This window comes from Scyliorhinus torazame, chromosome 18 (assembly GCF_047496885.1).
Source record: "Scyliorhinus torazame isolate Kashiwa2021f chromosome 18, sScyTor2.1, whole genome shotgun sequence".
NCBI classification, from domain to species: domain Eukaryota; kingdom Metazoa; phylum Chordata; class Chondrichthyes; order Carcharhiniformes; family Scyliorhinidae; genus Scyliorhinus; species Scyliorhinus torazame.
Window position 1 is genome coordinate 164,518,427 of NC_092724.1, and position 16,721 is coordinate 164,535,147.

The window sequence follows — 16,721 nt, forward strand, 5'->3', positions numbered from 1 at the left end:
ATAATGATCCATTTGCAGCAATTAAACTGAGGGGTTCCGGTAATGTTGAAAATTGTGAAACTGGAAACTGACATCCTCAGATTATTCCATACCCTTGGAGTCACTCCAGGGGAAACGTACAAAGGAATCGAACGGCAATGGGAAATACTTTTTAAAAAGTAATCAATTGATTTATAATTACCCTCTTTCTCCTTCTTGAGTGAAGGACTGGAATGCTCTGGTGGCGGGGACTCTCTTTCCCCGCGGGTTTCCCAGCAGTGTGGCGTGGCTTCAATGGGAAATCCCTCCGTGAGCGGACATTGCACATGCGGCGAGGGGACCGGAGAATCCAGCTCAAGATGTTAATTAGTTCCCCTCCAATCCCCTACCACAGTTGCGTTTCTGACGAGGATTGGAAAATTTTGTGCAGAGAATTTGCTACCTCCTCTCTGACTTCTTTCAGCAATGATGCTCGTATTCCAAGCATTGTCTGGCAACTTTGAATCTGTCGATATCTATGTTTCTGGAACAGTTCCTCATTCACCTGAGGCAGGAGCAGCGCTCCGAAAGCTAGTGACATCGAAACAAACCTGCTGGACTTTAACCTGGTGTTGTAAAACTTCTTACTCTACCTCTTTCAGCAACCCAGGGATCAATATCCCGGCACCTGCTGACTTATCGACTTGAGGCTCCGTGAATTTGTTTCAAACCAATTATTTTTCCACAGTTAAAAAATCTTACATCTGGTCCATGTTTGGCTTTCCACCACCATTTGTTAAAAAAAGTCAGAGTATTTTTCAATGTTGCTGTCACAACTTCATCCTCCACATGTGGGGCGGGAATCTCCACTCCCGCGCCGAAGTGGCCGCGCCGTCGTGAACGCCGTCGGGGCGAAATGGCCCCGATCCCGACCGATTCAGGCCCTGACAATGGGCCAGGATCGGGGCCGCGTCATCTACACGCGTCAGGCCTTGTCGCCCGCGTAAAGGCGGCGCCGCATAGATGACGCGGCCGGCGCCGCATAACGGGCGTCATCCGCGCATGCGTGGTTGCCGTCCTCTCTAAGTCCGCCCCGCAAGAAGTTGTCTGACGGATCTAGCGGGGCCGTGGAAGGAAGGAGTTCCTCCTTCAGAGAGGACGCCCCGACGATCGGTGGGCACCGATCGCAGGCCACCACACATTTGAGGTACCCCCCCCGGTGCAGGTTCCCCCCTCGCCCCCCCGCAGGCCGCCCCCCCCCCCCCCCCAGCGTTCATGCACCATTCACGACGGCAGCGACCAGGTGTGGACGGCGCCGGGGGGAACCCGCCGTTTTGGCCTGGCCGCTCGGCCCATCCGGGCCTGAGAATAGCGGGGGTGCCGGAGAATCCCCATTTTCGGTGTCTCCGGCGATTCTCCAGCCTGCGGCCCGCGAAACTCGACCGGGCCGTTCCCGCCGCTTGGGAGAATAGCGGGAGGGCGTCGGACCGGCGTCCCGGGAAATTTTGGCGGCCCAGGCGATTCTCCCAACCGGCGCGGGAGTGGAGAATCTCGCCCGTAGACTTTTTCCCTATTTTTCCTGCGAGGCCCCATATTGCATTTGGATCTGTGTTTCAAAATGAGGCGTTAAAATCGAGGATTCATCAACCCTCCCAGGCGGACATGAAAATCTCATGGCGCCTTTTCGAAGAAGAGTGTCCTAGCCAATATTTATTCTACAATCTACATCATTACAACAGATTATCTAGTCATTCATCTGTTTGGGGGAGTTTACTGTGTGCAAATGAGCTTCTGTGTTTCCTGTTACAACAGTGAGCCTAGAATTAATTTAAAGAATAGGCAAATGGACTCGAAACATTGGGTGCGATTCTCCGCTCCCGCGACTAATTGCCCACGCCATCGTGAACGCCGTCAAGGTTCACGACGGCGCGAAACGGCCCCGATCTCGACCGATTCAGGGCCCGAAAATGGGCTAGGATCGGGGCCGTGAGAAACTCGGGGGGGGGCATGTCGCTAAAGCAGCGTCGCCAGCACGCGCCGGGCATTGGCGGCGCATAAAAGCGGCACCGCATCATCCGCCGCCTAACTGGCGTCACCCACGCCGGCCCACCCACGCATGCGCGGTTGCCGTCCTCCCCGAGGCCGCCCCGCAAGAAGATGTCGGATGGATCTTGCGGGCCGCGGAGGAAAGGAGGTCCTCCTTCAGAGAGGCCTGCCCGCCGATCGGTGGGCACTGATCGCGGGCCAGACCCCTTTTGAGTCCTACCCCGGTGAAAGAACCCCCCTCGCCACCCCACAGGCCGCCCCCCTCAGCATTCCCGCGCTGTTCCCGTCGGCAGCGACCAAGTGTGGACGGCGCCGGCGGGAAGCCGTCGTTTTGGTGAGGCCGCTCGGCCCATCTGGGCCTGAGAATAGCGGGGGTGGCGGAGAATCACCATTTTGGGTGTCTCGGGCGGTTCTAGATAGTGCCGATCTCGCCGCTTGGGTGCATCGCGGGAGGGCGTCGGACCGGCGTCGCGGGAAAAAATGGCGCGCCAGGCGATTCTCCCAAACGGCGCGGCATCGGAGAATCGCGCCCCCTAACTTTGGATGCAATTCAGCGACCGCATTGTGCCCAGCATGGATCGGGGTGCACCGGGTGACTAGCGGGAGAAGACAAAATCAAGATTCGCGCAGGGTACAACCCATTTTGCGATTCACCCGGCCTGCTCCCAATGGCGAGTCAAGGATCTCGCACAAAAGTGGCAAGCCTGTCACTAACCTCGTCTGCGTTCATTTCAATCTCATTTCCGAGATTGAAATCGAATGCAGCGGCCTCACGGAAATTACCCGACTCCCAGCGGGCAGTCGCACGGGCATTGTTTCGTACTCCTTTTCAAAAACATAAAGCTGGCGCAATGGCACTGAGGGGAGGTGAGTTGCCATTTCCATTTCCCAACATGCAACTCAAGAGCACCAGAGCTGCTGGCCCAGTGTTCAGCCAGGGGGTGGAGGTGGGGGGGGAGGGGGGGAATGAGACCCTTCCCCTTCCCCTCAGGAGGGTCTTGGAGGGGGGGGGGGAGCCTCCTCATGGGGTCTGGGCTTGAATGACACTGAAACACTCCATGTCGGGGGTCGCCCTTAGACCGGGGGGGCGTTAAATCTGTGAGGCCTTCAAGCCATCATTAAATAGTGTGGAGACCCATAACAGGGGCAACCGCAGCTTCAGCCTGTCTGTCCCACCAAACACTTTCAGGACAGAAACCTGCTGTGGCTTCTATCCTGAAATTCTATTTCACTCCCTTTGACTGTGAACAGCCTCTAGCTTCACAACTGAAGGCTATTTCAAATGAGGAATTAGCCTTGGTAGTTGTGGTAGCTCTTCACACTCCTCAACTCTCAAGTGCCTTCTCAAGGGCACATGTACCATGTCTCAGAGGATGATTAGTGCATTGCATGTCCAGCAAGCTTTGGTATCTGAACAGTGTGCCTGAACTCTCAGAGCATCAGCACCATTGAGGCAGCTGTCAACAATCAAATACTAAAGAGCAGGGCCTCACCACTGAGGATCCTCTCAAGACCAAAGGGTAAGTGTCTGGATGAGCAGAGGACAGCTGAGCACATCGTCCCTAATATTCCCGGCAGAGGTCTCTGAGCTCCTGATGAGGCTGGGGGGTGAGTGTACAGAGCAAGGTTTCCCAGCACAAATGGCTCACTGGATAGCACTCTGAGAGAAGGCAGGACAGTCATGGTAAGGGTGGGAGAGGCTAGGGGTATTTCAGGATCCCAGGGTGGAAGACTAAACTGATTGTCAGTCTCTCGCATTCTCCAGTTCCTCCCAGATAAAACTATGTTTGCTGGAATCGATCCGGCAAAGGCTGCCCTCGCTGTGCTGGTGGTAGCAGAGGTGGGCAGATGCTGTAGAAGGCAGCAGTGGCTGTGGTGATATGCATAAAGCAAGTTTGTACATAATGTTATGCACGACCTCCGACCACTAAGTGGCAGTGTAAACCCACCACGGGGCCCTGTGGCTGGGGAGTTGGGAGTAGGTCGTGTTGGAGGATAGATGTATTTAGCAGCAGCTCTACAATAGTTAATTAGTATTAGTAGTTTATTATTTTAATTATCCAAGTTATCTTTATCACTCAGTTGTTTCATAATAAATTATTTTAACTAGATGTCATGTGGTTCATCATTCACTTTGGCCAGTGTACAGAACATGACAGCGACAATGCAGGCTGGAGGTGGCACTATGTGGAGAATGCAGCCGCACACCCTGAAGACCCAGCCGCCCATTAGGCTGAGGAGGGAGCCAGCAGCAGCCCAAGGTGTACAGGTGTCGGTGGTCATTCAGTGAGATACTGTCTCAGCAAAGAGACAGCGTGGCACCTGTCTACATCCTCGCAAACTTGGCACCCCGCGGAGGAGGTGGACACCCACTCCCAGTAGGCATGAAGGCCACTGCAGCCCTAAACATTTATGTCATCGGGGCATTCCAGAACTCAGGCGGGGACCTATGTGGCATATCCTAATCTTCAGCCCACAGCTGCATCCGGGAGGTGGCGGATGCTCTGTACGCCTGGACATCCGACAATATCATTGTTCAGCCGGGGGATGGAGGTGGGTACCAGGCACACCAAGATGCCCAGGCTGCAGGATTTTGATGCCCCAGGTCCAGGGAACGATCGATGGCCTGCATGCCGCCCTGTGAGTACCAATTCATCAGGGAGTGCCCTATCTTAACAGTAAGGGTTCCACTCCCTGAATTTTCAGCCTGTGTACAATCAGTGCCTCCGAATCATGCACGTTTGTGCCCACTACCCAGGGAGCGTGCATGCCAGCTACAATCTGGGGCTCTCAAAGATCCCTGGTGTTTTTGAGGACCACCCCAGCATGATAGGTTGGCTTGTGGGGGACAAGGAATACCCATTGAGATCATAGCTGATACCTCCGGCGCGCTGAGACAGAGGAGGAGACCCAATACAATGAAGACCACGTTGCCATCCGTGCTGCCATTGGGCTTCCCAAAATGCAGTTCAGATGCCTTGACCGCTCTGGCGGTTGCTTGCAGTACACCCCCTAGAGGGTCTTGTGCTTTGTGGCGGTCTGCTGTGCCCTCCATAATCTGGCACAGCAGGACAATATCCTGGAGGACGAGGAGGAGATGGAGGGACATCCGGCCTCATCTGAGGAGGCGGTCCAGGAGGGACTGGCGGTCAAGCCCGAGGAGGAGTCGGAGGATGGAGGACAGGTGGCGGCAATGGTCCGACATGCTAGGAGGACCAGGGAGGCCTTCATTGTCTACAGATTCTCCTAGGGTGAGGCGATATCCATCCACTCAACCGCTCCCGCCCCCACCCATTTCCCTCCCTCCCCATTCGCGCCTCCATTTCCCCCCCCCCCCATTTCCCCTCCCTCTGTTCCATTTCCCCCTCAAGCATTTCCGTCCGCCTTCCCCCGTATTCCCTGCCCTCACCACATTATTGAGTCTTACACAAGTATTGTTACTGCAGCATCTTTAAACGTCGTCTGGCTCAGGATGTACCCTGTGCAGATTCACTGAGCCTCCTGTGACCCTGAGGTGCACAAAACTAGGTTTTTGGATTGTGTTCCATTCTCCGACTGTCCATCCCCTCAGGAGTACCTGTCTCCACCTGATGTGCCGCTGCACGTGTGTGGTGAGCACCAGATAGCGTCCCAGGAGCCTCTTCACTAAATTGCCCAGCCGAGGTGAGTGTCTCTGGGATGGTGCAGCATGTGGAGACAGCTGTGACGGGAAGTCAGTGTCACCCCCAGACTGGTGTTCCTGGGTGCCTCGGGCTGCGGGTCGAGGGCTCCCATCCGTGTCCTCCTCGCTGTTCTCCTCCTAGTGGTGGTGGGGGGGTGCTGGCGGGGCGTGCGGTGGTGGTGGTGGAGGGGGGCATGGGGGAGGGGGTGTTGTGGGGTAGTGTGTATGTATGTTGGGGATGGGGTGTGTTAAGTAATGGGTTAAGAGACATTCCAATTAGTTGTCTCATTTATGTTAAGTGTCCAATAATTGACACTGATATGTAAAAGGGCTTCAGGTGGCCTTTGTGTCAGGTGATGTGAAGATAGAGTTTTGTACAGTGTCTGTTAAAGTTAAATAAAGGTGTTTGTGAAAAGGAGAAGAAGTCTTTATATAACAGCAGCTAAACGTCTAACAATGGTAGCAGAGGATGGTTGCTGTGCAAATGTGAAGGGTTGAAAGATACAACTTTTCCAGATCAAACCAAGGAGTGAGTGAGAAAAGAAAAAAAAGATACATGGCTGAACCCAGGATAAAGATGGCTGGATATGACTATCCCCCCTTATTTTCTGAAAGGGAATCGTACGACCAATGGAGAAGTGCAGTAGTTATGTGGAATAAAGTAACTGCTTTGGGAAAGAGAAAACAAGGTATGGCATTGGCTCTTTCTCTACCATATGACAGTAAAATCCGAAGCAAAGTGTTTTCTGAGCTGGAATTGGAAGAGTTAGATCATCATAGAATTTACAGTGCAGAAGGAGGCCATTCAGCCCATCGAGTCTGCACTGGCTCTTGGAAAGAGCACCCTACCAAGGTCCACACCTCCATCCTAACCCCATAACACGGTAGCCCCACCCAACACTAAGGGAAATTTTGGACACTTAGGGGAATTTATCATGGCCAATCCACCTAACCTGCACATCTTTGGACTGTGGGAGGAAACCGGAGCACCCGGAGGAAACCCACGCAGACACGGGGAGAATGTGCAGACTCCACACAGACAGTGACCCAAGCCGGGAATCGAACCTGGGACCCTGGAGCTGTGAAGCAATTGTGCTATCCACAATGCTACCATGCTGCCCTAAATGAAATGAAATGAAAATCGCTTATTGTCACAAGTAGGCTTCAAATGAAGTTACTGTGAAAAGCCCCTAGTTGCCACATTCCGGCACCTGTTCAGGGAGGCCGTTACGGGAATCGAACCGTGCTGCTGGTCTGCTTTGGTCTGCTTTCAAAGCTAGCGATTTAGCCCTGTGCTAAACAGCCCCTTAGACTCAGAAGAAAGTCTGGAGACTCTATTACGTTATATGGATAATATATAAAAAGGGTGACTTGTTAAGTGTGTATGAAGCACGGTCGGATTTTGATAGGTTGCGGAAAATGGAGGATCTCTCCATGGAAGACTATATAATGGAATTTGGCAGACTATATAAAAGGCTCCAGAAACACAACCTGGAATTTCCACAGTCTGTGTTGGCCTTTAAATTACTTGACTGTGCTAGAGTGAGCAACATGGATAGGCTCCTGGTTTTGACAGGAGTTCAGTTGCGTATAAGGATACCTTATTCGATCTAACACAGAAGCTTTAAAAAAGTTCCTGGGGAAACATTTGATTCCGATGGCTCTGATGACCCAAATAGGTCAGCCTGCAATAAAGCAGAATATGGAAGATACACTACTAACAGGATGGCGAAATCGCACAGCTACAAACAGGTTCCAAGACTATAGAAGGAGATCGGGACCCGGAAATTATGAAGACAGAAACCCAGTTAGAACCTACAATAGGAAGCTGAACCCCAGAAATGCCAGGGGTATGATAAATCGATGTTTTCAATGTGACTCTCAATACCATTGTGCTTTCAACTGTCCAACTCGTTATGATAGAGTGTTTGAAGCGACACATGACACAGAAGAGGAAAAAGATAGCGACCAGAAAGAAGGCATTGTCCTATTAACAAGCAGTTTTACACCAGTAATGAGAGTGTTGGTTGCAGAATCCTTCAACTGTGCTGCATTGGACAGTGGCTGCACATCTACTGTGTGTGAAATTGACTGGTTAAAATGTTACCTGAACTCCTTGAATGCTGAAAATCGTAGCAAGGTTAAAGAATTTGAAAGTTCCACAAGTTTCATGTTTGGGGATGATAATACTCTGAAGTCGCTGAAAAGAGTGGTGATCCCTTGCAATATTGCCGGAGTGAATCATTTCATTAGCACGGATGTTGTATCAAGTGAGATACCTTTGCTTCTGAGCAGACCGTCGATGAAGAAAGCACACATGAAACTGGATATGGGACAGGATAAGGCAACAGTTTTTGGAAAGACGGTGGACTTACAATTTACACAGTCGGGACACTATTGTATTCCATTACTGACATATAATATTTCAAATACAGTTGTTAAGGATGTGTTAATGACACTTGAAAATGGGACTTTAGCTGATAACAAGCTTGTTGTGTTAAAACTGCATAGGCAATTTGCGCATCCGGGCTCCTTGGAGGCTGAAAAATGTATTAACTGATGCAGGGGTAAGGGATGAAGACTATACTAAACTGATAGAACAAGTTAGTGATCACTGTGAAGTTTGTAGGAAGTACAGAAGGACACCAGCACGACCGATAGTAACCTTACCTTGGGCCAGGGATTTTAACGACATTGTGGCCATGGACCTTAAGATCTGGGATAAAGCCAATAATATATTTATTTTGCATTTTGTAGATTTAGCAACTAGATTTAGTCAATCAACGATTGTATGAAGTAAAGAAAAGAGAGTAATTCTGGATCAAATCGTGGAAAAATGGATAGGGACAGGAATGGGCCCACCCGCAAAATTCTTTACGGACAATGGGGGAGAATTTGCGAATGATGAGTTTAGGGACATAAGTGAAAACGTGAATATCAGAGTTATGAATACAGCTGCAGAAAGCCCATTTAGCAATGGTGTGTGAAATAAACCATGCGGTAATAGATGACATGCTCTGGAAAGTTTTGGCAGATACACCAAACCGCAAGCTAAATTCAGCTTTAGCATGGGCGGTACATGCAAAGAATTCATTGCAGATGGTTGGGGGCTATTGGCCCTATCAATTAGTGTTTGGTAGAAATCCTCAAATTCCGTCCATTTTAGATGACCAGCCTCCAGCTTGGAAAGAGACAACAATTAGCTCTGCCTTTGAGCATTTGAATGCATTATATAGCAGTAGAAAAGCTTTTTTGGAAGCAGAAGTCTCTGAAAGAATTCACAGAGCTTTAAGGCATAATGTACGGCTGTCAAATACCGTTTTTCAGCAAGGAGACATGGTATACTATAAGAGAGACAATTCTAATGAATGGAAAGGTCCAGGGACGATCATAGGCATAGATGGCAAAACAATTATTTTGCAACATGGCAATCAAACTGTTAGGGTACATTCATCAGGATAATGGGTACAGATTACAAATTTTCAAATTTTGACAGAGCAGACAGACATTATGAGGAACCAGGGTCATCTGGTACACACGTGTTACAGAACTATGAGGACCAATTAACTGATATAGACAGGGTTTCTGTGGAGGAACACAACACTTCTGGTGAATTAAAACAGGCCATTTTTCCGAAAGGGCAACTGCCAAAAGTTGGTACAAAAGTGACATACTTGCCTGAAGGGTCTAGTAAATGGAAGGATTCAACTGTTATTAGTAGGGCAGGTAAGGCCTCTGGAAAGTATAAACATTGGTTGAATGTACAGCATTTAGGGGAAGGAGTCAAGACAATGGATTGGGAAAACAACGTTCAAAAATGGAGGGCACAGAAACGCAGTGCCAGTTCAGATAGTACATCGGATAGTGAACAGGTCCGCAGGAAAAGGTCGAGAACTATTGAAAGGACATCCCACAGCAGAAGGGAAAGATCAAGCAGTAGCAGTACAGAACGAGATACCAGGCGGGAGAGGGGACATTGTTTATCAAGCTCTCGGAACATGAGTAAGACTACGAATACTAATAGGAGTAGAAGTCCACCTGCACATGCGATTTTGGTGACTTCCAATAAATTAGATGAAAAAGTTATCAAAGATGACAAACAGCAAGAACTGCATATTTGGGGTATACACGGAAGTAACGGATAGGGGACAAAGAGCTCTATCCCACAGATGGGTTTGCACAGAAAAGGTTCTTCCAGATGGAACTTATAAGGCAAAGGCCAGGCTTGTGGCAAGGGGATTTGAAGAAAACTTAGAAGATCAGGATTTAAGGGTAGATTCACCAACGGCAGGAAAGGTTATTTTAAAGATCTTCTTGGCTCTATTAGCCACAAAGGCATGGGAATGCAAAATCTATAGATATAAAAGCTGCCTTTTTGCAGAGGCATCAGCTCCAGAGAGACATTTTCTCCGTCCTCCTAAAGAGGCAGCTAACACAGAAGGGGTACTCTGGAAGTCGAACAAATGTGTATATGGATTAAATGATGCACCTAGAGTCTGATATTTTCGGTAAGGTCAGTTTTGTTAATGTTAGGCTGTTGCCAGTTGAAAGCAGATCCGGCAATGTTTTACTGGCACTATAAAGGAAATCTTTCTCGCATCTTTATGATGCATGTCGATGATTTTTTGTGGGGTGGGACTAGTGATTTCGAAGCTATTATAATCTCTAGTTTGAGGAAAGAATTCAGGGTTGGAAGTCAAGCTTCCGGTGCATTTAAATATATTGGACTGGAAATCGGACAGACTAAGTTAGAGGCAACTTTACGTCAGCAATCTTATTTGGAAAGCATCAGCCCAATAGCAATTAGTTGTGGCCGGGTTTCACGAAAAGACGCAATGGTTTCAAAGATGGAACAGAGCAACTGCAAAGTTTAATTGGGCAACTGATTTGGTTAGGTAGACAGACTAGACCGGATGTGAGTTTTGATGTCTTAGAGTTGAGTACAAAAATGAATGATCCCAAAGTGGAAGACATAATAAGAGCAAATAAAGCGTTGGTCAAACTAAAAATGCAGGAGTGTGTGTTTTGAGGTTCCCGGTTTTAGGTGACTGGCCCACCGATCAGATCCAGTGCCCATTGCTCTGCTGAGGTGAGGGGCTGCAGGTCCGGCGGCCCCCCTACAGTTGTGTCCCTTTCTCGGCAGTTTGTGCACTGCCTTCTCCTGGGGGTGGGGGGGGGGGGGGGGGGGGGGGGGGGGGGGGGGGGGGGGGGGGGGTGAGATGGAACACGCAAAGTGTTAGACGGACGGACGCATGCATCAGAGGGGGTGGGCAGGTGGTGCGGGTGGGGGGGGTCAGTCACCCCCCACCCCTTGTAGGGGGGTAGGGGAGTTTATGGGTGTGTGGGGATGGGGGTTAGTGTCTCCCCATCCTTGCCGCTCTGAGGAGGTTGTGCAGTTCCTTCATGCCATGCTGGCCGGTCCTGGAGACGCTACCCATGGCGCTCACAACCTCTCCCACCGGCGCCGAGGCCCACCCCGGGATACAGGCTGGCCCACCTCTCCAGCGTCGAGTAGGGTCTCCAGCTCCGTGTCCGTGAATCGGGGTGCCGCTGTCCTTGTTGCCATCTTGTTGACTGGGTGACGTGTGTGGGGAGTGGAGTATGTATATGCGGCTGCAGCTCGTCAGCCTCTCCAGTGTCAATCTCGACACCGGTGAATCAGACACCATTTTTCTGGGAATGGAGCCAATTTTGCTGTTGTAGAACACGTCCAATTCAACCACCAATTCAGTCCCGGCGTCAACACGTAGTTTCTAGCACGGAGAATTCCAGTGCGTATGTTTTTATGCAAATGTCAATGGAATTCAGAATTCTTTCCCTTAAAAAGTCATGGATGCTGGGGACTCCTTCAAAAAGAGGATTCTGCGGGGCTTGCAAGACTGATATTGACAGCCTTGATTGGGTAAATTTGTCAAGGGATATGGAGCAAGGATGAGTAAATGGAGTTTCGGTACAGATCAGTTATGATCTAATTGAACTGTGGTAAAGCCCAAGGGGCTGAATGGCCTCCTCTGGGTCCCAGTGGACTCACACCGGGTTTTTCAACCAAGTGGCCATTCATTTGGGAGCCTGAACAGCGAGTCCTGGGAAATTATTCAGTCATCGGGGGACACCCAATTCTGTCCCACCTGATGACTTGTGCAAACTTTCTCGCCATGGGCAGAAGGAAGTGCTTCCTCTCTCTGGCAGCACGGTGGCAGAGGTTAGCACTGCTGCCTCACAGCGCCAGGGATCCGGGGTGGCATGGTGGCACAGAGGTTAGCACTTCTGCATCACAGCGCCAGGGACCCAGGGTAGCATGGTGGCACAGAGGTTAGCATGCTGCCTCACAGCGCCAGGGATTGGGGTGGCACGGTGGCACAGAGGTTAGCACTGCTGCCTCACAGCGCCAGGGATCGGGGGTGGAACAGTGGCACAGAGGTTAGCACTGCTGCCTCACAGCGCCAGGGATCCGGGTTAAATTCCGGCCTGGGTCACTGTCTGTACGGAGTTTGCACATTCTCCCCGTGTCTGCATGGGTTTCTTCCCACAGTCCAAAGATGTACAGGTTAGGTGGATTGGCCATGCTTAATTGCCCTTAGTGCCCAAAAGGTTAGGTTGGGTTATTGGGTTAGGCGGATCGGTTGGGAGGTGTGATGCTCTTTCACAGGGTAGGTGCAGACTCGATGGGACAAATGGCCTTCTTCTGCACTGTAGGGATTCTATGAATTGATACCAATTTTCTTAACCTCTGCCCAGAGAGAGTTGAGCTAATCTATGGTGGAGCCCAACACCTTCTGAGTCGGGGCAGTTAAATCATGGCAGAAATGTGCCGTGCCAATAAATGATTCAGAACTCTTTAAGTGTTTTAGCAGTGTGTCATTAGTACTGGAGAAAGCACAGTTACTAATGATCACAAAGCAGAATGCTGTTGGTAATATAATGCACAGATTCTGTTCTTTAATGTGATCTTCTGGAGGGGAAATTGAGACATGGGCTGTAGGTTTGTAAGTATGTTTTTTGACATTTAAATCTAATTTTTTGACATTACTCACGCATTCCAAAGTGCTATACAGCAAGCCAGAAATAAGTGGTGTTAAATTAGTAACCATGTTTACCAATTCGTGATGCTGGATAACAGCAATTCAGTGTGTCACATTGTGCTTAAAGTGAGTTGGCATTTTCACTTTACACTTATCCACATTTTATAGTTTTGACCTATATCTTTAATATTTAGTTAACCCTGTAATCAAACTTAAACCCTTACCTTCATAAGATAAGATACCCTGTATGCATCTATCTTTTAATGATGAAGATAGGATACACTGGGGGAAAAGAGAATGCTTTCATGTTAAATATAATAATCCTTCCAATAAACCAAAATTAAAATCCCCATGCTCAGCCAGTTAAGGAGCTACATTGTCAAAAAATATTGATAGCACTTGTCTCGCTTAATTCTTAATGGTTTAATGTATTACCTCAATAAAAATAATGTAAAACATTACTGCTTTATTAGGGAAATTTTCTGCAAATTGGAACCTGAATGAGTCTCTCTTAGTGTTCATACATAGGCCTAGAACTAGAGGACTATTGCGCAGGAGCAGCGGGGTTCACTGTGCAAATTAATATCTACCTACCTTGCCCAAGTGTCCACTCTTCATGTGTGAACCCTGACTGTGAGGCTCAGCAGCTATTCAACTATCGGTGCTTCAGAGCTGAACATGACATTGGAAAACAGGCATTTCCATCAAGTGTCATTTGGTAGACTTGGCTTTCCTGTCATACAGCTGCTTGTAGACCTTTTTTTTTTCTTCTCCTCTGTTGAAGCTGGGGCTGTTCTTGTGCGTATCATCGGCGGGATTCTCCGTTCCTGAGACTGAGTGTTGACGCCGAGGCAGGATTCATGAAATTGCTCGACAACAAAACTAGTGCCGCACCTGGACCAATTCTGTGGTTGTGGAGAGACTAGCACCGGTGCCTCATGGAACACAATCGAATCCAATGCGAAACGGTGCGGGATTTGCTGGGTCTGAGATTGACACTCGGGAGGCTGATAAGCTGCAGCCGCACATACACATTACACCCCCCACACACACTCAACCCAGCCAACAAGATGGCACTGGAGCGCGCCCATCCTGCTGGTGGGTCGGCTGGGGCCAGAGGGCACCAATGGGGGTTCCCCTGGGGGAGTCATTCATATGCCCGATGTTCACAGTGGGCTGTTAGTGGCGTGCGCAGCTGCACGGCTGCCTTGCCGGCTGCGGCAATGGTGCTCCATGCCCGTCCGCGCCGACCCCACAAAAGCACGAGTGAACCTCATTGTCAAGTATTCGCCCCAGTGGAGGCGGAGCATCATGGAGGCTCCAGAGAATACCGGGTCAGGCCTCCTAATAATATGCCAACGGCATTTACTGTACATGAGATCTGGGATGCATTGACGCCACTGTCGAGGCGACGGAGAATTACGATTTGCCGCAAAACCGGCGCCAGCCACGATTTCGGACACAAAATCGATTCTCCGCCCAATCGCGTTTCTAGATTCTGGCATCGGCCGATGAAGAATCCCGCTCCATGTGTTTGAATCAGGGAAGAGACTATTTTGGTGTTTCTAAAACTAACTCCCCTCCATGTGCCCATGGCACATTTTGAAGACGAGTAAAGGATTAACCCCCGGTATCCTGGCTAATATTTATCCCTCAATCAACATCACAAAAAACAGGCTATCTGGTCATTATCACATAACTGCTTGTGGAAGCTTGCTGTGCATAAATTGGCTGCCACATTTTCTACATTATAAAGTGACTACACTTCCAAAGCACTTTGCTGTTTGTTAAGCACTTTGAGACATAGAATCACAGAAGTTTACAGCATGGAAACAGGCCCTTCGGCCCAACCAGTCCATACCGCCCATCTTGTGGTCATGACATACACAATTTAAACACAATTCCTTTTTCCCTTTCTGGCATCTCCTTTCACTGCACCCCTTAGGGGCTAGCAGGTAACTTGAAGCAGAGACCTGTGCAAACATGGCTTAGGATGAGTCCACAGGGTTAAGTCTTTGTTACCTACCTTTTCCTCCCGCCTTCACCTCCTCTACAGACATCATTCGGCGTTTGGAAAGACCTACACCTGAGCCCACATCTTATTTCCACCTGGCTCAGGAACTCTGGGATCTCTGCACTGACCCTACACAAATCCAGGAAAGAGCTGGAATGTCCCGTATGTGGCCTATTTTAAAACAAAAAGGAAAATAAAAACTGCTAATATTGATATCTGAAATAAAAACAGAAAATATTAACATGAAGAGCGACTCTGTAAAGAGAGAAATCCTTATATTCATTTCCGCTGCCTTCTTCATTATATAATTCTATGTATTAGAGCCCTCTTCGTTTTTCACCTATTACCGATTTGGATGGGAACCAAATTGACTATATGCCTAAATTGATAAATGATGCTTCAGGTTGGTATCTGATTACTTGATTCTTTATCTCTTCACATCTGGTCTCTTCATCTAACTAGCAATGGTGAAACTCTCCATTAATTTGACAGATGGGCCAGTAGAGTCACCATTTTCAAAGATAAAAATAACATCAAGTTAAAAAATGTTGTGTTTAGTCAGTTCTCTCATGTGACAATATTTTAGCAATTTGACTTTTCATATATTTATATTGGAGATATCATACACATAAATTTAGATATGACATATTACATAAATGCAGATATTTTTATGACCGTTCATTTCACTGTTTGTGATTGCACAAGTCATTATTTTTCAGCCGTTCACGGGGAGAATGTAATTATTCCTGCCTTCATTAGTCAGTCGTGAAGATCATTGTCAAGGCAATAAAACTGAGCAAGAATCCTGGTGCTGAGTTTTCCATATGGAAATGGGAAACAGGTCTCAAAACCTTCTTCAGTGGGAAACTGATTAAAATCAAGATTTTCATGTGGGTGAACCTTTAATTGGCATGGAGACAGTTTCCCTCCAGAGAAGCAGCCAATTGCAGTACAAGGGAAGTAATTGGGAAGATGCTTCAATAAGAAGGTGCCCTCTCAGCTACTTTTGTAAGATCTTTAATTTTTAAAAAAACAGGCAGACCACCACTGCGAGTGGTGAAGAGGTTCCTCCTGCAGGGCGGTCTTTTGCAATATCCCCACCTAAGCAGACAGGCAGGGCCTCCAGGCAGTTGATCTGCCCTCCCATAAAGTCGGGAAAGTGGAGGCCAACTAGATAACTCCAGTCGGCCTCCATTGCCTACCTTTAACAAGGCTCTTAATGAGCGTAGAATAAATCTGAAGAACAGTGGGCAAAATTCTCCGTTATCGGCGGAAACTCCGCCGATCGGTGCAAAAAAAATGCGCAAATCCCACTTGCGTCACGTCATAAAAATGGGCCGATAGTCTGCGGCCCGAAATGGGCTAGCAGCGACGTAACGGGATCCGCGCTTGCGCAGTGGTTCACGCCGTGCAGCGTCATACGCGCTGCACGGCGTGACGGCTCATAAGGCCGCGCAGCTCCCCCCCACCCGACCGGAACACCCGACCGCAACACCCGACTTGATGGCTGGCCGTCGCTCAGCCCCGAGGTTCGAGTCACGCGATGTGGAGGCGCTCCTGGACGCGGTGCAGCAGAGGAGGGACGCCCTGCATCCCGGGCACGGCCGCAGAGTTGCCCCACGCCACAGCCGGCGTCTGTGGAGGGAGGTGGCAGAGGCCGTCACCGCTGTGGCCCTAACACCACGGACAGGCACCCAGTGCCACAAGAAGGTGAACGACCTCGTCAGAGCAGGCAGGGTGAGCCTCCCCCATATCCCCCATATCCCCTACTCCCCATATCCCCCATATCCCCCCCTTCCCCATATCCCCCATCTCCCCCATATCCCCCATCTCCCCCATATCCCCCCCTTCCCCATATCCCCATATCCCCCCCTCCCCCATATCCCCCCCTCCCCCATATCCCACCCTCCCCCATATCCCCCCCCTCCCCCATATCCCCCCCCTCCCCCATATCCCCAAGTGAATCCAGCCCTAACCTTAACCTCTGCAATGCACGCGCAACCGATGGCGTGCATTCATA